Source organism: Pinus tabuliformis, chromosome Q, assembly GCF_031772625.1.
Source record: "Pinus tabuliformis cultivar Carrire ecotype Pingquan chromosome Q, CPIR1, whole genome shotgun sequence".
Lineage (NCBI taxonomy): Eukaryota > Viridiplantae > Streptophyta > Pinopsida > Pinales > Pinaceae > Pinus > Pinus tabuliformis.
Genome location: NC_142296.1, coordinates 994,774,941 through 994,795,262, shown reverse-complemented (window position 1 = coordinate 994,795,262; position 20,322 = coordinate 994,774,941).

Below are 20,322 nucleotides of genomic sequence, written 5' to 3'. Positions count from 1 at the left end.
CGCCAATTGTTGTGCCCTACAACAACCCCCCATTTCATAACATTTTTATCACAAACAATTTACATATGAAATGGGTCCCTTTTAAAATTTTTAATTGGCATTAATAAACTTGTTCAAATAAGGTATGATAATCAAATGAATTTATGCAAAAAACCCTTGTTGAGCAAATGATAAGCAATTTTTGGTTAAGTCCAAAAAAGTAATCGCAAGTTCGGTTGCCATCTTGGTTTTTCCCGATGCGATATCGCTATCGGCCATCGGCAATAGCCAATGCACACACAAAAGGGCACATACCTTTTCCCCGATGCGACGCGATATCGGCGATCGGCTATCGGCATGGCACTATGTCTTGTGAAAAATGTTTTAACACTCCGGCCCGATTCGATATCGCATATCGGCAATCGGTACAATCCTACGCATTTTCATAAGACGTTTATATCCTTTCCCCGATGCGATATCGCTATCGGCATTCGCTAAAAGCAATTGATACACATTTGGGGGTTATGTTCGCGCGCCGAATGCGATATCGCAATCGGCGTTCGCTAAAGAACTTTCCCAAGTGATAACGCCACACACACACTTCCGATGCGATATGATGACGCTTAATGATGACCTCAGTTCCAAAAGGTGATTATTTCAAAGCATTAAAGTTATATTTAAAATCGATTTGACAAAATCACAGATTTCAAAATGCCGTTAAGTAAAGGGATAAGGTAATGCATGCGTATTTAAAGCTTTGCCCCTTCGAATTAACGAGCAATTACGATTAGACCTTTGAAAAAATCTATTACACGCTTTAAGGGGTCATTCGGTTTAATAACTTAAGTAATGGTCATTTATGAAGCTGCAGGCCGTAAAATCACCATCATTACATCTACGGTGCCTTCTCAAATCATTAGATCCGCAGCCTCTTTTAGGAATAATCTCGCCACGCTTCAAATCATATATTTATCCCGTTATGGATTGTCATTGTTATTTCTTTGTTACGATTTCTCTTGCACTTGTGTAGAATTCGACTAACGAGAGAAGTCTGAATATGATGGGAAAAAAGTTCAAGGAGATGGCAGGTTCTACTGCGACACCCGCCTCAGGCCAAGCTGCTACACCTTCAAGGAAAGGCTTAATCTCAGATACTACATGCACTGGTCTTACTGGTACTACATGGCAAGGGACATACAATTTGCTAGAAGGAGAACAACCAGAAGTGACAGTAACGGAGGCAAGTGTGGATGAATTAAGAAAGTCTGAGGCAACTCTTAAAGATTTGGCTGACTCTTTTCTGCACAGAATAGCAGCCAGGGAACAAGTCTTGCCTTATACTGATGTGGTACGTTGGGCAATTGAAGAAGTTCCTCTCACTAATAGAACCTTCATTTCTAAGGATGGAAGGATTTTCGGCTCCTTCAAGCCTGACGACTTAAGACGAATGTATCATTTGCCCAATCCCGAGCAAGTCTATAACAGAGCATTTGTGGAAAAATTTGCCAGAGAGAATGAATCACCAGCCGAACCTCTCCGAGATTGGAGGCAAAATCCAGCAAAACACAAACAGGATATGTCGGGTAAGTACTCCAATGCCTCTCTGGCTTCACCTTACTGCTATGCTGGAATTATGATGTGTAGATTGTGGGGATTTCATGATTCTGCAAATATCCATGTTGATATGGTTCCCTTAATGGAAGCGGCCGTTAATAGTATAATTATGGATTGGGCCACTATCCTGTCTGATAAGTTGGTCTTAGCTATTCGTGAGTTTAGGGCCAAAACCAGAGTCACTGAGAGAAAAATCCCACCTTTTTATTACTCTGCATACATTATGGATGCCCTTTGTTTTAATTCTGAGTTTCCTGTCCTTGGTTGGAGATGGACAACCCATGACCCAACACCTATTCATTTGTATCATCGTAAATTGTGGAAACCTTCTCACAAAGACCATTTGTACCAAATTTGCAATGGTTTTATGGTTCCCGTTCACTATTCTATTTTTGACAGACCTATCCCTAGGATTTCCTATGAAGCCTCTTTTGACCTGCCAGCCGTAGCCCATTGGTTCGGCGAAGAATGTTTTTCTTATATCAGAGTTTTTGGAAGCAAGGCCAGGCCACATGTTCTTCCCGTATACATGCCAGACAAACTGTTAGCCCGAGAAATCTCTTATCAGATAATGTCTGAAGGTGTTACCCAAACTCTCAAAGAGGAGAAGAAGAGAGGATGGCCATCGTTTCCTTTAAGAATTGGAGTTTATACGCTGCTAAATTATAAGCATGCAGAAAAGGAAGCAGCAAAACTCCAAATGCTATCTCTAGTTTCTATTCCCAACAGACTCTATGACCCGAACAAGGCTGCTTTCATTGCCTTGGAACAGGCTAAGCTGACAAAGGTTGTTCACCAAGAAGACCAGTTTGACGACCTGTTCATGGGTGCTGATTCAATAAGCCAAGTCAAACAACTTGCTGCGATGAGATATGAAGATATGGAATTAACTGAATTTAATAAACTTAGAAAGCAAAGGTTGCAAAATTTGCCTCTAAAGTTATTATCTACAACCCCAACTTCATCCTCAAGCGAGCCTGATCAGCCAGAAATAAATTCACCTCCCGTTACAATTAGAGAACAGGAGGAAAGTCAAAGAAAGCTGCAGGCAGAAAGTCATAGAAGAGAACAAATAGAAAGGCAGCAAAAAGCACAAATTGAACAAGAGCAGAGAAGGCAAAGGGAGATAGAAGAACAGAGACAAAGAGAGATAGAAGAACAGAGGAAACGAGAGGAAGAAGAAAAAATAAGGAAAGAACTGGAAGATAGGCAGAAAAAGGAATTGGAGGAACAGCAACGGAGAGTACAAGAGGAGCAACAGCGGAAGGCATTCGAAGAACAGCAGAGAATTGAAAAAGAAAAAGAACAGAGTAAGCAAATCTCTGTCGATACTGAATTGATTAAGGAATGGAACCAATTTGATTCCATTATAAGTGGTAAAGAAGCCTCCAAAGACTCAGATGCCTTAAAGACTCCCGATATTACTGTTTCTCCGGTTCTTGAAGGAACCAGCGGCCCACCCACAGTACAGAACGTTGAAGAGGTTACTCAGAATCCATCTGATCAAGTTGATCTTCAGGTAGAGGAAATCCCTCCTCTAGACATTTTCTACATCCCTAAGCATAAAGCCGTTGTAAGACGCTCAAGGAAGAGGCGAAGGCTTGATCAACCTTCTGTTTCAAATGAGCAAACAGTCACGGGCAATGTCGTCTGGAAGGGAGAATTAAGTCCCTCTGAAGATTTAACAAAGCTGTCGCAATTTGCGGGAGCTTATTCAGCAGCAACCATTGACAAAGCATCCGAAGTGAGTCTTCTTTTGAAGACTAAAGAGCATGAGGTATATGCATTGCAAGCAGAAGTGATAGAGGCAAAGAATAAAACGACACAGGCGGAAGAACAATTGCTGGCTCAACAACAAGAGAATCATTTGTTAACCCAGCAAATTGAAAAACTAAGGATAGACCAAAGTGACATTAAAGCACGTGAATTAGCAGAGGCATTATCACAGTTGAAAGCATCAAATGAGCTGTTAATGAAATCTAAAGAAGATCAAATAGTTCAGCTCTCAGCACAGCTTGAAGGTATTAAAGGTGCCAAGAGTATTGAAGATTTCAGAACAGAGGCAACTCTGATAAACGGCGCTTTAATATCTCAGATTAGACTTTTGTGCCAACAGCTAGTTGAGGCTGAGTCACTTTGTGATATATCTACAGCAGTATGTAAGCAAATCGAGAAAGCCAGGACTAACTTGGATCAGGCCGAAGATGAAATAATAGAATATATTGAATGGCAAGATACTCCAGAAGGGCAAGCTGCTAATTTAGCCCGAATTAGTGAAACATACAAGAACATACTTTTCATGGAATGGGAAACACAGGTAATGAAGGCAGAGAGGGCAGCATCCAGATGCAAAACAATTTCCAAAAACATGATCAATATAGTCAATGATACATTGTATCTGGCTAACATGATTTCACAATGCACACCTGGAAACATAACAACCGCGAATATGCTGGAGCATAAGAATTATCTTAAGCTGGAAGAACAAGGGCGGTTAATTGCTGGAGTGAATACCTTGACCTCCGATGCATACTGGCTTTTCTTAATTAAACCGCATTCTCAAAGGTCGGCTCTTAACTGTCTAACCGACGCTCTCCAATACCTGATTGCCGATTTCCAAGATGCCACATATGATGCACAGCTGACTTCTCGACTCAATACTCCACCTGAAGTAGAGCCAATGCTGGCGATATGTCAGCGAAAGAGTAAAGGCAAAGAGACAGCTGACTGAAGCATCGCCGCCGACTGCCGAATCACCCAAATGCAAAATGATATTTGTTGATGCCGATTTCTTAGTTTTCAGTTTTTAGATATTTAGTAGTTAGATTAGAATAGTATTTATAGACCCTTTCATTGTTTTGGAAAGGGTCGTAAAATTTTGTAAAAGACTAAAAGGCTGAAGTTTGCACTATTGTGCTTCGGCCTATATTCTTTTTGAAACTCGACCACTGGTCCTTAATTTTACTTGGAATGCTGTTTAAGTAAATTGTGCACTATTGTCGTTTGCTTGGAATGCTTTCTGGTTGGAAGGAAGGACTGCTACATAGCGATTAATACATTGGATTGATCAAACAGCTTGCATGGTACTATTATCTGTATCTGTTCTCTTTTCAGTTATATGAATTGCTGTGTTATTACTTTGCTATTATTGAATACATGTATGTAATACAACAACAAGTCTTCATTTCATATCACTATTGAATGTTTTGAGATTTGTTATCTTTCACCCATGTATGTATCAATGATATAAATGACTGAGTACAGTAATTCGCTATTATAGCTCTGCGTAACTACTTACGCAGAGCAATCTCAAATGATTAAACATCTATGCTTGTTGTTAGTGTCATCTATATGCCTGTCATTAAGCATAGTTTATTAAACGCTGTACTGTCTGAATTGATAAGTCCCGGGATTAGCTTATAGTTTTTGTATTTCTTTTATAGTTTAGTTATTTTGTTTATTATCATTTCATATCTTAAATCATCCATCCATCCCGTTCACTTATAATCTTTGGGAAACTGGTCCCGTTATCCCCAGTCGGAGCCACTATTCCAAACGGAAAAGGAGCTGCACTAAGTTCCGGACCGGGTGGTTTCCCCGATGTTGTTGCAACGAATTTCGAGGCATCAACACCAATCTACAATGAATTTCACCTTTGAGGGATGTATCTTCAATTCACCCCCTCCAACAATATGTCCCAAATACACTAATGAAGTATTTCCAAACTCACATGTATACATCTTTAAAAAAAAGTTTTATTTCTTCAAGACATCTAAGACTTTCTTAACATGCCTAACATGTTCTTCATGGGTTTTACTGAATAACAATATGTCATATAAGTAGACAATTACGAAATCATAAAGAAAATTCCTTAAGACATCATTCATAACTCTCATGAATGTTGCAGGAGCATTAAAAAGCCCAAAAGGAATAACTAACCATTCAAACAAACCTTGCTTTATTTTGAAGGTTGTCTTCCATATGTCTCCTTCAACAATCCTAATCTGATGATAGAAACTTCTCAAGTCCAACTTAGTGAAATACACAACATCTTTCAACTAATCAAGCAAATCATCAATTCGAGGAAGAGGGTAATGATTCTTTACTGTAATCTTGTTCAAGGATCTGAAATCTACATGCACATGCCATGTACCATCTTTCTTTGGTACTAAAACAATTGGTGACCCGCATGGCGATGTGCTTGTTCTGATGACCCCTATGCCAAGCAATTCTTGGATTTGTCTTTTAATTTCTACATTCTCAATGACTGACATCCTATACATGCCAATGTTTGGAAGAGGACAATATTGCTGCAATTGGATCTCATGTTGGATTCCTCTTTTAGGAGGAAATCCTTTGGGTTCCTAAAACATCTCATCATAGGTGTTAACAACCTCATACAAATCATATTTTAACTTTGCATCACATCCTTGGAAGGCTTCATTTTCAACATTCTCTTTTGGTTTAATCACCAAGAGTACAAAGTTCTTACTAGAATTAACAAGCCTTTTCATTTGTCCAACATTCACAATTGATAAATTCAACTTCTTGCTATGTGCTCTAACAATGTACTCAACCCCATCTTTAAACAAGTGATATTTGTTCTCATGGAGATGAAAGATGGCTCTCCTACCATATAGATATGGGCTTCCCAAAACAATACCACAGATGTCAAATGGAATGACATCAAGCTCTACCTCATCTATAAAATTTGCAGTGATGGAAAATCTCAATTTACACCTTTCGATCACATGCAGTTTTGCATTATAACATATCCAACCTAAAGGATAATGTTTAGGATGTGGAGTGGTTTCCAAATTCAATTTCTTAACAATGTCTTCAGAAATAAGGTTTCCTTCTGATCCAGTATAAAATAATGTATCTATCTTGGTATGTTTTGAAATGACTCTAATGTGGAAAAGCTCTATTCTTTCATTTTCATGTTGAGTTTCATTGAGGCTACTTGAAGAACTAGTACTTTCAATAGAGTCCTTACCTTTGAATCTCATGGTTGCGATCTTTGTTTCATACCTAGAATCGGATCCTACATCACGTTGTGTAGTCGCAATGGTATTTTGTTTCCCTTTTTTGTTATACTTTTTGGGTCTCATTTAAGGATGAAGTTTCCAATAGTGGTCTTCATCATGGCCTTATTTTAAACAATGTTTACATGCGAGTTTTTCTCCCTCTTTCTTGACTGGAGCATTCTTCTTCCCTTTTCCTTTAAATTTCCACTTTCCTTTGTATCCACTCTTAAATGGATTTTTGTTGCCCTCTTAAGGAACATTCTTCCCTCTTGCTTCTAAATGAGTTTTATGTACACAAACTTCATCTAGCCTTGTAGGGTTAAACATGAGAATTGTGTGTCTCAAATAACTATGCAATCCTCCAATGTATTTGAGTAGAGTGGCTTGAGAGGATAAATCTATACCCAAAATCAAATCTCTTTTTCTAATTCTTGAGTATAGATTTGCACATTTTTTCCTTTAGCTTGCCTAAAGTTTTTCCAATCCATAATAGATTTTTTCATGTATGCTAATGGATAAAATTTACTTCATTTTTCCCCTTGGAAAAATCGTAATTTTCATTATGTAAGAAAATTACATGTTGTATATGCATGATGCATATGCTATAAGTGAGGCATGGCCTGTCAAAAATGAATATTGTTCACCTGTATCAGTTCAAAATTTTGTGCCTTGAGTCCACGCAGGGAGGCCCAATTTCAAAAAATATTTTTCAGATTGTTTTTTCAATAAGAGTAAACTGCAGTAGAGTTCTGAGAAATAAACATATGTATATTTACAGATGGAGACTATAAAAGCATGAGAAAAACCCTGTATCCAGGCTCCCATTGAGCCTACTATGCAGCTATGTCCATGAAGGGCCTGTGATAATACTGATAATGGGCCCCTTCCCTCTGTTCCTGGATCATCCAAGTGCCAGAAGGCCTGTTCGCAGCGACTTGGATAATTGATCGGCAACTGCGTTCCTTTCCCTGAAAATGTGATGGCATATGAAAAAATCAAAATGTGAATAAAGTCGAAGAGCCTCATCCAGGATATGTCTCAATGTGTAAGTATAGCATCTTGTTTTTTTGTTAAGCCAGTCACATACAACTTGTGAATCCCCAAACAGTTGCAATGCTCTACAATGTTTTTCCAATGCATATTGAATAATAAATTTAGCAACGGATAGTTAAACAAAGTTGTTCGAGCCTCCTCCTAGTCCCATTTGTATATTGAAAAGATGGAGGTCAGAGAGATACAGGATGGCTCCCCCCCCACACCTCCCCTCCTACGCGGAACCATCAAAGAAAGCCCAAGGAAGCGAGTGGTTAATGGATTCAGGTATAAGAGTGCGAGGCCACAGGGAATTATCATCTTCCAAGATAAGAGTTTAAGTAGACAAGATCCGAGCAGCAATTGAAGGCCAATGAGGGGAAGCATTCAGGAATGAGTCTGTTGCGCACAATCCAAATGGCCCAGATAATGAGAAGTGGAAGGTTGAGAAGTTTAGGCAGGACAACCCTTGTCCACTGGTTTGTCCAGGCCTCCACAGGATTAGAGCCCTGCCACTTGATCTGTGTAGAGACTACTATAGTAATTGTCTACCAGAGTTCATGAATAGTTGTGCAATCTATGAACAGATGCAAGACAGATTCATTGCTACTCTTGCAAAGACAACACCAAAATGGGCCATTTTGGGCTCACTTGAGGAGGTTGTTTCCCTCGGGGATTTTATTGTTAAGGATGGTCCACATGAGAAGTCTACACCTTGGGGGTTCTTTGAGCTTCCACAAGTGCCTCCACCAATGTTCAATGACTTGTGGTGTTGGAGCATTAGCTAATACTAGGTAGGCCTCCTTGGGTGTGTAAGACCCAAATTTTGATAGTACCCAGATGATCTGATCTTCACCATCCCCTAATTGGATGTGGGTGGTAGTGAGAGCCCCAATGTAATCCTTCTAGTTCTGCGCCCACTATTAAGGAATATTCAAGTTGTGGGCTAATTTCCAAGCTTGCTGGAAAAGGGTGGAGTGCTCAGAATCTTTGATGTGATTGATATGAGTGAGATTAATTGTACTGAGATGATTTCTGATTTCAATAGGTAATTTGTGGCCATCCCCACAGCTGATCCGGGGGTCCTGTCCTATCCTAACAAACGAAATGGATTCGATTTTCCATGTGATTCCAGCTCTAGTGATGTCCACAAATTTAAGAACAGCCTTCCATATAATCGCCATCCCAAAGGAGTATTTGTGTGGCTGCCTTAACCAATCCATCACATTGTGAGGGGAAATATATTTGGAGACCACCACCTTGGTCCTTAAGCTATTAGACGATATAAGTTTCCATGCAAGTTTTGTTTCCAGGGCTGAGGAAAAGTCTTCCAATTTCTTGATGCCCCATACACCCCATTTCTTTGGAAGATTGAGTGCATCCCATTTGACCCAAGCACAAATTCTTCCTGTCTGTTTGCCCTTCCAAAGAAATTTGCAACAAAGTGCCTGTATCCTTGAGAGTATACCTTTGGGGATCCATGCCAAGGACATCCAATAGACCGGTGTAGCCTCTAGAATGGTCTTGATGAGGATAAGTCTACTTGCCCTGGATAGATATTTGTAGTACCAGATATTGAGTCTTTTCTCCATCTTCGCTATAAGCCACGTCCAGTCTGCTATTTTGTATCCCAGAGGCTTCAGCTTATATCCAAGGTATCTTAACCCATCCTCAAGTTTCAATAGAGTGAACTGAAATATTTGTAGGGCAAAGTGGATCTCATGTTGGGTGCATCCAGCCATTGTCAAGGTGGATTTACTGCAATTGACCATCATGCCTGTAGCCACTTGAAATAGGGAGAAAATGTTCTTTATGATGGTCAAGTCCCCTATGCCTCCATTGAGGAAAATTAAGACATCATCCACGAATAACAGGTGTGTTAAGATGTAGTATTCTGTGACTTTTATACCCTACATTCTTCCCCTTCTGGCCTCTGCTTTCATGAGTCTACTAAGCCCCTCCACTATTAGGAGGAATAGAAGTGGTGAGAGTGGACAGCCTTGTCGAAGACCTCTTTCAGAATGAAAGAAATGAGAGGTCCTGCCATTAACCAAAACACTGAATGGAGTGTTAGTGATATAGCCCATAATCCATTTAATGAAGACAAATGGGAACCCAAGGTGGGTTAAAAGCATTCTAATATACAACCAACAAACTCTGTCAAATGCCTTAGAGAGGTCGACCTTGAGGATCATACCTTTGATTTTCTTGTAATGCAATGAGTGCATAACTTCTTGGGCTATTCCCACCGCTTCGTGGATCTGTCGGTCTTGAAGAAAGCAAAATTGCTTCTGCGAGATGTGGGTGGATAGAATGGGCCTTAAGTGGTTGGAAATGATTTTAGCCATGATCTTATAGATGTAGTTACAAAGAGAGATCGGTCTGTAATCATCGAAGGAGTTTGGATTGTCAGTCTTGGGGATGAGAGCAATGAAAGTAGCATTAAAGGGTTCATACATCTTGCCATTAACTTTGGAGTCTTCCACTACCTTGAGGAGATCTAAGCCCAGAATCTCAAAATTGCTATGTAGAATTCCACCATCCAACCGTCCGGCCCAGGACTCTTATCTTTCTTGAACCATTTGAGGGTGGCTTCCAGCTCTCCTAAGGTGACTTCCTTAGTTAGTTCCCTGCCTTCCTCCTGATCCACAAACCGTGGGAATAGTTGTGCCACTTGTATTATTTCGGCAAGGTTCACTATGGGGGGTGCTCTGTATATTTGCTTGAAGTGAGAGGATGCCAATGTTGTAGCTGGGAAAGGTGTTTACAGGGTGTCCTTGTTCACTCGGCAGTTGCCAGATGGTGTTGATTGCCTTCCTCCCATTTGTGAATTTATGATAAAACTTAGTGTTATCATCTCCCTCAAGCATCTAGATCACTCTACTTCTCAACCTCCATGATTCTTTGCGATCCTTTAAGATTTTCCCTCTAGCAGCATATAGAGATGAGATTCTATCCTTGTGTTCAGTGGAGTTGTACACCCCTCCCAAGTTATTCTCAAAGTCCGCAATTTCTATTTCAACCTCTTTGAGGGCTTGATCATCCTGCCTCCTCTTGTTGTGAGCCCAAATTTTGGAGAGTCTCTTCAGCTCATTAAGGTTTTGAGCAAACCTTTCCACTATATGACCTACTGCAATAGGGGGGTGTACCTTCCAGAAATATGTGACCATACAAACTTAGGAAGGGTCCTTCAGCCATGTGGCACAGAACTTGAAGGGACCCTTAGGTTTCCCCTGCCCCCCGCTGATTTCCATATAAATAGGCAGGTGATCAGAGATGCCCCTTGATCCCACCCATTGCCTGTGAATTAGGCCCTGATTGAGAAGGCCTTCCTTAATAAGAAATCTATTGATTCTATGAGCTAGACTGTCTTCCCCTATTCTATTGTTTTCCATGTGGGTTGCATCTTTGTGATGGGGATCTCTATCATATTGTGGGCTACCAATACATTCTCAAAATAGACTGAAAGAGGATCAATTTGTGCTCTCCGTCCCTGTTGAGCCTTGAAAATGTCATTCATTTCCATTACACTTTCACTATTATGTCCATTATATCACCTCCATTTCATCTCCATTTCACTACTATGTCACCACATTCATCCCACTTTCATTATCATTGGGCCACCTTTATGTTTTTCCAATCTTTATTATTTCTAAGCCTTTTAAGTGAATTTGTGGTTAAACATTAGAAAATAATGTGCATATGCTTATACCTAACAAATGGGTTGAGATTGTTGACATGTGTAGGTTGAAAGGAGGCTTCTAGAAGACCCTTATGTGGCACTCTAAGGCCAAATTCGAATTTGGTTGGAAAGAATCATGGGATCATGAGGATATGTGTCACATCTCCTAATTGTATTGCAACTCTAAGAAGACATGTGTCTTATCAGTTCCTATTTTGATTAGGACTTTAGAGGTAGAGGGAGAGATTCATGGACTATCATTAATGAGATGGCTTCTCATCTTTTTGTATAAATAGTAGATCTCTCTCCTTCATTTGTTAGTCCTTTTTAGTCTTTTTAGTCCCTAGTTCTTAAGTTTGTAGTTCTTCCTTGATGGCTTTTGAAAGCTTTGGAGAACTTTGTTGTACTTTGTACTTTTGAAGAAATTGAATAAAGCTTTGATGTTCTCAACATGGAAGGAGATGTGAAGTAGATGTCATGGAGCATATTAGGATGTAAGGTAGAGTAGATTTCATTTTGTAAATATTGCTTTGTAGAATGTAAGGTAGATTAGATTTTTCATTCATGCAATTTTAATTCATGCAAGTGTGTTTAATTTTGCTTTGATTTCATAGGTGGTAGAGGGCCCCTGCCTTGTATAGTTGTCATTTTATTTTTGCATTTTATTTCACCATGTATATTAGCTGTACATAATTTGCTTTCAAGTTGATTGTAGATTAGTGATGCACATAGCCTTTTAATGAACTAATGACATGATAGAATCATCTTGTCCTTTTGCTGAAGCAGCAAGGATACTGGGTCTCATAGTCATTTCTCATTAATTGATTATTGCATTTTATTTTGATTGAACTAGTTGTATATTTACACTTTTGTTTAAATACTAACTCCATCAATAACATGTTTTAAGTTCTTTTGAAGTGCTAAGTTTTGGAAGTTACCATTAGGGACATAGGCCTTGTCTTGAAATCTTTATCCATACTTGTCCTTTAAAAGTATTCTTAAGACATTAGAATAGGATTTCCATTTGCATTAAACACTTTAGAAAACCAACAAGAACAAAACCCCAAAAACAACATAAACTATAAAACAACGAAGTAAGAGAAAGGTTAACTAAGCACATATAGTGCACCACACTTCATCAGTTTATGATACCCGGATTGATAATTTATGTAGAGCAATTTAAGACATTAAATTGACTAGACATTTTGGTGCCGTTGTCGGGGAAGTGTAATTAGGAGACCTTATTTCTTACATCTGAAAAAAAAAAAAGTTAATAATTCTTGAGTATGCTCTCCTCTTGCACTTTGTGTGATCTAGAGGATCAGAAAAAAGGATTGTTAAGTAAAAAAAGAAAAATAATAATTCTTGAGTATGCTCTCCTCCTGCACTCATTGTGATCTGGAGGATCAGAAAAAGAATTGTTAAAAATAAATAAATAGGAGACAAATTAAACTTCATCACTTCAATTGATTCAAAAAAAAAAAAAAGAAGAAAAAAAAATAAACTTCATTTCATTTCCATTTTCACTCCACGCCATCCATTTCATCTCATCAATAAAAGTTATTTCCCCATGATCATTTCCATTAAGATTGCCTAACTATCTCTATTTAGCTAAGTGGTTGTTGTGCCAAGTTTCCGCAGCTGACACTGGTTTCCGCAGCTGAAATCAGTTTCCGCAGCTGTCACTCAGTTTCCGCAGCCACCACTCTGTTTTTCAAATTTACAGTCAAGATGTTAGTGCAATAAAATGAAAATGCAGGGATGACTAAGCAATATAAAAATTCAAAAATTAAAAAAAAAAAAAAAATGATATCATTGCCCCAGTGCTTCATCCCTGTTATCGTATCTGTGTCATACACTTGACAATAAAAGAAATGGCAGGCAAAAGTTGTTTTTTCTTGTAATTTCCATGTAACCTGTAGCCTTTTCAGGCCAAGAGCGTTTAACTTCATCCAAAGGACCACATGCGTGCATTAGATAATCTCTCCAATATTGAAGCTTGGTGAAAGCCAAACTCGCTGATTTGTGACCTTAGAATAGTTGCATGCTGGTTTTTCCAGAAGATTCTCATAATTTTCATAAACTTCTTATTGCACGTAATGGTCCACTATTTGGAAAAGGTTGTCTTCCTTACAGAAACGTTAGATTTCTTCGAATACCCTTCTTCTTTTTGGACCATCTCGGTTTTGAAAGCCACCACCGGAATATTTTTAGAGAAACAAGAGACCATAGACGTCTGTGGGCTTTCTCTGGGAAGCAAGCCAACTCTGCCCACCCAATTTGATCTATCTTTCTCTCCTGTTACTAGTTAGATTGGAGCCGACACAAGGAATTGGTTGATGCAACCAGGTTGAGATGTCGATAATATTGCATGACGTGTCAGGTTCCAAGAGGTTCAGCAAATAAAACCACAAGAAAAAACGAATGCAGCAATTCATAAAATGCAGAACAGTAAAAATGATAACTCAGAAAAAACGCAAACCTGAAAAACGTCATATTTTAAACATTCGATTTGCCCAAATGGAGACGAATTTCAAAAAAACAAAACATGGGTTTTTTTTTCCAGGTGGGTTAATTAGATAACCCAGAAACCGTTTGAAGAAATTTGTGGCGGTCTGGGAGAAATCTTCGGTTCTTTGGAGCCTCTTTTTTGCCGCCGCGTGAAGAAATTGAGTTAATTAACTGGTAGTTTGAATGCTGATTTAATTATGCGTGCCTGAAGAAGGAGAATTCCAATTTGATTATGTGCTGGACTCTTTGCCACCACATCCTCTGCCCATATGCCACCCGTTGCAATTCATTAAAACCAGCAGTTTCAATCCCAGACGGCGCTCCATTACATGAACTGGTTGGATACGGCTCTTCACAGCCGATTGATAGACGTGGCGTGAACCAAGTGACCAGTTTCATTACGGCTCTTCTCCACCGCATAACTCCCGCTACCTATTATAGACTGTGGTTTGACCATTGCAGGATTTTACTATGTGTGTTTTTCTCGTAGTGATGGTTCAGTAAATGGTTTTTACTACGACCCAAACAACAGTCCATTTCAAAAGTTGGAGCTGAAGGCAACAAATGAAGGCCGTGATGGTTACAGTTTTGCTTCATATGAGTTTCAGTGAAAAGATGTCTAATAGAAAACATGGCTGTCAATTATATTTGGTTAATTAATCCAGTACATTTTCAGCCACTGTTCTTCCATAAACCTTACAACATAACCCAGCTGTCTTACCTCTGTTAAATCCTCACAGGCAGACAAATTTTAAATAGAGTAAAGGATGGGTCGATTACTAAAGGTAGAACCAGAAGGGCCAAATGGTTATAGACTGTTTTTTTCATCAATAAAACTATTTTTCTCTGCAGACGATAAAAAAAAAATTCTCAAAATTGATGATCAAACTGTTTTAGCCACTTTCCGCAGCCAGCCCAAACTTTCCGCAGCTATTTTGTTAAACTCTAGGTTGCAGGTGTCATCAAGCAAAACAAGTCACATGGGTAGCTGGGGGAATGTTGGTACATGGATGGTTTCGTATTCATTCGATCAAATTTGATGAAAAAGACCCCGGTCAAAGGGAAGTCAAATTGTGTGTTATCACAAAGTCGCCACACTGAGTCGCCACACTGAGTCACTGCATGTCAAGAAAAAATAATAATTTTGAATCAATGAAATGAGTAAGTTATTTGCTCACTTTTCTGAAGGTATTGATTAATTTTGGATTGATGATGAAAAATGAATGGCTAACTTTGTATCCAAGATTTTTAGCTACAGAACTGTGCACATTCCGCAGCTAAAGTCCAATTTTGCAGTTGTTCTCTTATTCCGCAGCCAGAAAAACCTCATTGTTCAAATCAGCTTATCTTTCTCATACAAAATCAGATTTTAATGATTTAAGTATCATTGGAAAGATCTCAACAAGATCTATACAATGAGAAATCTATCATTAGAGTTTGAAATGGCAAACAATGAAATAAATTGCTGAAAAGAAGCAACATTCAACTTGGGCACCAATTCCAAAGCAGGTATAAATTCTTTTGATTTTTCCTTTGAGAACTTATTTCATTAATACAAATTCTTAGTTTTGTGTGTAAATATCATAACTATAGAGATTGATCACCTCTCTCTTTTGATAATCTTACATTCCATTGCAGAAGAAGTATTAGTTTTTTTTGCAGGTTTCAGGAGGAAGGACAAATGACTACAAGAGAATGGTGTCTCTCTAAGAGACCAATTTGTTTCATAAGAGGATGATCAGCAACAAAGAGGAAACATGTTGATGCAAAATCAGATCCAAACACTTGAAAAACTTTCAGATACTATTGTCTCCATCATATCCATCCATCACATCCATACTTCATAATAAACCATTCACCTTATTCCACTCCATACTTTCCACTTACATTCACATACACTTTCCATCTCTTTTTGTCATTCATAACCCACAAATAAAAGCAAGAGGCTCATTCACATGCTTATTGCCCATTGTCATTTCTATTCTCCATTTCCATTTTCCATTTTCATCTTCCATTCCTTGTCATTTTCATTCCGCAAATAAGCCCTGCTTCAATGCAAATTATTGAGTCCATAGTCCTTTGAGTCTAAATTCTTTGTAAAAACACCTTGAGGCTTGCATGCCTTAATGGCAAGTCCTCATGCTGGCAAACAATAGGAATACATTAATGTCCCTTGTTCGTTAGATCTTCTAGGTGACTCGATATTAGCAAATTCATTCGTACCTAGCAAGATGTGTTTGGGCATCTTGACTCTCATTGTCATCAATGGTGAGAGTTCTCGTGTTGAATAGTGGCATCCATTAATGGCCACTAAGCCGATAATTTCTTACTACGTTCAACATCAGAACATATTTTCACATAGTAGGAATTGTGCCAATGAGTTTTGAAGACATGAAGACTATTATTTTCAGCATTTTGGAGAAGATTCAACAAGTTTTAGTAGAAGCAATAAAAAGTCATCTTATCTCTCTATCCATGACTCCTCTTGTTCAGCCACTTGAAGAAGAATATGATCAGAATTTTTCAGCCACCACACATACAACTCATCCATTCCAAAGGGTAAGTGAAGGTACGTCATTTTCTAACTTTTGACCATAGAATTCCATAAAAAGCTAGAATGATAATTGTTGGAAAAACATTTCTCTTCCTCATTTCATAAAATTGCCAATACCATCAGTTGGGGGGGGGGATACATTCATATTCATATCTTGCCATGTCCATATCATATTCAAGAGCTCACATACTTCCAACATATATTAATTATTACATTGCTATTATGAGCATATAATGGCTTTTGAAAAAGTGCTTAAAGGATAAATTGGATACAAACAAAATTATGGTTGTCACACAAGAACCAACCATCATGCAATCCAATAAAGATATATTTTGCAACAATAATCAAAATATCATTATGCAAAGTTCAAAGATCAAAATAGAAGGCAACAAAAAAATGGTTGTAACACAAGAACCAACCATGTTGCAATTCAAGTGAAACACTTTGCAGAAATATGAAGTTATCAAATGATATCATGCAAAGTTAAGCCAAAGCTCAAGGATCAAAAGAGTTAATGTAATATATATTGCATGAGGACATGCAATAGCTTCAGTTGGGGGGTATGTTGAGCCTTGAAAATTTCATTCATTTTCATTACACTTTCACTATTATGTCCATTATATCACCTCCATTTCATCTCCATTTCACTACTATGTCACCACATTCATCCCACTTTCATTATCATTGGGCCACCTTTATGTTTTTCCAATCTTTATTATTTCTAAGCCTTTTAAGTGAATTTGTGGTTAAACATTAGAAAATAATGTGCATATGCTTATACCTAACAAATGGGTTGAGATTGTTGACATGTGTAGGTTGAAAGGAGGCTTCTAGAAGACCCTTATGTGGCACTCTAAGGCCAAATTCGAATTTGGTTGGAAAGAATCATGGGATCATGAGGATATGCGTCACATCTCCTAATTGTATTGCAACTCTAAGAAGACATGTGTCTTATCAGTTCCTATTTTGATTAGGACTTTAGAGGTAGAGGGAGAGATTCATGGACTATCATTAATGAGATGGCTTCTCATCTTTTTGTATAAATAGGAGATCTCTCTCCTTCATTTGTTAGTCCTTTTTAGTCTTTTTAGTCCCTAGTTCTTAAGTTTGTAGTTCTTCCTTGATGGCTTTTGAAAGCTTTGGAGAACTTTGTTGTACTTTGTACTTTTGAAGAAATTGAATAAAGCTTTGATGTTCTCAACATGGAAGGAGATGTGAAGTAGATGTCATGGAGCATATTAGGATGTAAGGTAGAGTAGATTTCATTTTGTAAAAATTTCTTTGTAGAATGTAAGGTAGATTAGATTTTTCATTCATGCAATTTTAATTCATGCAAGTGTGTTTAATTTTGCTTTGATTTCATAGGTGGTAGAGGACCCCTGCCTTGTATAGCTGTCATTTTATTTTTGCATTTTATTTCACCATGTATATTAGTTGTACATAAATTGCTTTCAAGTTGATTGTAGATTAGTGATGCACATAGCCTTTTAATGAACTAATGACGTGATAGAATCATCTTGTCCTTTTGCTGAAGCAGCAAGGATACTGGGTCTCATAGTCATTCTCTCATTAATTGATTATTGCATTTTATTTTGATTGAACTAGTTGTATATTTACACTTTTGTTTAAATACTAACTCCATCAATAACATGTTTTAAGTTCTTTTGAAGTGCTAAGTTTTGGAAGTTACCATTAGGGACATAGGCCTTGTCTTGAAATCTTTATCCATACTTGTCCTTTAAAAGTATTCTTAAGACCTTAGAATAGGATTTCCATTTGCATTAAACACTTTAGAAAACCAACAAGAACAAAACCCCAAAAACAACATAAACTATAAAACAACGAAGTAAGAGAAAGGTTAACTAAGCACATATAGTGCACCACACTTCATCAGTTTACGATACCCGGATTGATAATTTATGTAGAGCAATTTAAGACATTAAATTGACTAGACAGTACCCATGATTTTGCATGTCCTATGGAGAAGTTTAAATCCCCTCCCATGATTAGAAAATCCTTTTGACAAAGTTCAGAGTTAAGTAGGCGGTCCCAAAATTCAGGCCTATGTTGGCATGACCCATAGACATTAATATCCTGTATCTCCATCCCTAGGTTAATCGAGAACAAGTCCACCCCAAGATAACCCGCCACCCAGTAGTTGCAAAGATTGATAGTGTGCAAGGTCGGGAGGTCACGTGGTAGCCACCCATTGGCCCACGTGGCCTCTTCTTATTTGACCACTTCAATAATCCATAAACCAATAGAATTGCACCATCTACGAACCAATAAAAGGAGACACTTGTCAAAAAACTATTGGCAAATAAAAATACAATCACCTTTGCTCCGTCACATGCGTAGTCAACGTATGGACTACTGATTGGGCATCCCTGCAACCCAACTTTAAAATTCTGCCTTATTGGGAATTTGATCAGAACGTGATATTGAGAGCATACGATATGGGTTTCGAACGATTCAAGTTGTATTGGATTTAGGTTGTCGAGATATATGCAATGGTGTAGGTTTCGAGCTCTGTCACACACTTTGATTTTTGAGCACTAAATTGATCCCTTAGATCAGTCCTCCCCATTGGAAGCTTTTGGACCTCAGAAAGACTAATTTCGGTCAACAAATAGATGAGGGTATAGTTCCCTCACCCTTCCAACCTCAATCCATTTAGATTTGCTTGGATTTCTGCCTTTGATACCAACACGAATGTACTCCACATTCCCTCCTTTTGAATTTCTTGTTCTTCTGTCAAGGATAGTATCTTGTTGCAATTCTTCAAGAAATTCTAGAGAGAAATATTCTATTGAATGAATCTAAACATGCTCTCCTTGATCATCAATCAAAGGATGCTCATATAATCTCAAATTCTCAACATTAACAACTTCATACATTTGCATATATGGAGGCAAATCCAACCGGAAGGCATTGTTACCAATCTTTTCTAGAATCTTAAAAGGTTCATACCTTATTGGTTTAATTTTTTTACCTTCTCCTTTAAGCCTCTCCTTGCTAATGTAAAACCAAAATTCATGTTTTACCTAAAAATTGTGGTCAACACGATGTTTATCATGCCTTGTCTTGTACTTGGCTTGGCTATTTTCCAATTGTTCTTGAACCATCTAATGCACCAATTGAACTTGTTCAATGAATCTCTTGGTCTTATGAATGTCACTATGACCATCAATAGAAACATCCTTCCCAAAGATAAAATCTAAAGGAGATTTTCTTAAGTAACCAAATCATGCCTCAAATGGATATGTTTGAGTCAATGAATGATTTGCCCAGTTATAAGCATGTTGAATGTACTGTAAATGTTCATCCCAAAGATTAGGATGTTTGCTGCAATAACCACGAAGAAGATGTACTACCGTTTTGTTCACCACTTTTGTCTGACCATTGGTTTGTGGATGGAATATTGTACTCTTTTTCAACTTGGTGTCCATGAGTCCCCATAAGATTGACCAGAAGTTCCTAAAAAATAAAAAATCTAAATCAGTAATAATGGATTTGGGCAATCCAAAATGTACCCATACATGTTTAAAGAAAATTTGTGCAGTCTGTTCAATAGTAACTACTTCTTACAAGGCATCAAAATACACATATTGTTGAAATGATCCACCACAACATAAAGGTAATCATGATTTTTTTTAGACATAGGTAGTCCTCCTACAAAGTCCTAAGAAACACTTTCCCAAGGGCGGGAAGGAACGAGAAGTGGATTATACAATCCTAACTTTCTATTGTCAGGATTACTTGTAGCACATAAATAACATCCTCTTACATATCGTGACACACCTTCATTCATTCTAGGCCTACCTTTGTAATTGTGCCACTGTCTTTCCTACACCAAAATGGCTAGCAATAAGAGAAGTATGTGCTTCCCTTCCCTTATGATGTTGACTCTTTCTCCCTATGGA